Source organism: Sinocyclocheilus rhinocerous, unplaced genomic scaffold (assembly GCF_001515625.1).
Source record: "Sinocyclocheilus rhinocerous isolate Xijiao unplaced genomic scaffold, SAMN03320098_v1.1 scaffold1447, whole genome shotgun sequence".
NCBI classification, from domain to species: domain Eukaryota; kingdom Metazoa; phylum Chordata; class Actinopteri; order Cypriniformes; family Cyprinidae; genus Sinocyclocheilus; species Sinocyclocheilus rhinocerous.
In genome coordinates this window covers 381,138-381,365 of record NW_015661886.1, presented here as the reverse complement: position 1 = coordinate 381,365, position 228 = coordinate 381,138, and positions in this window count along the sequence as shown.

Sequence of the window (228 nt, the reverse complement as noted above, 5' to 3'; positions counted from 1 at the left end):
AATAATCCAACCTCTTGTAATGAAAACACGCCACAGCTCACAAACACCAGACTCTTCCTAACCAGGAACAATCAAAAATAGTCCAGACTATTTAAATCCATATTCAAACTGGACCATTATGTGGTGTCCTCACCAATAAAGAGTCCTTCTAAAATGCATGCAAATACACTGTCTTAAACTCCTAGCATCAATCCAAACATAGGCCATACATACATGTACCATCTCTGC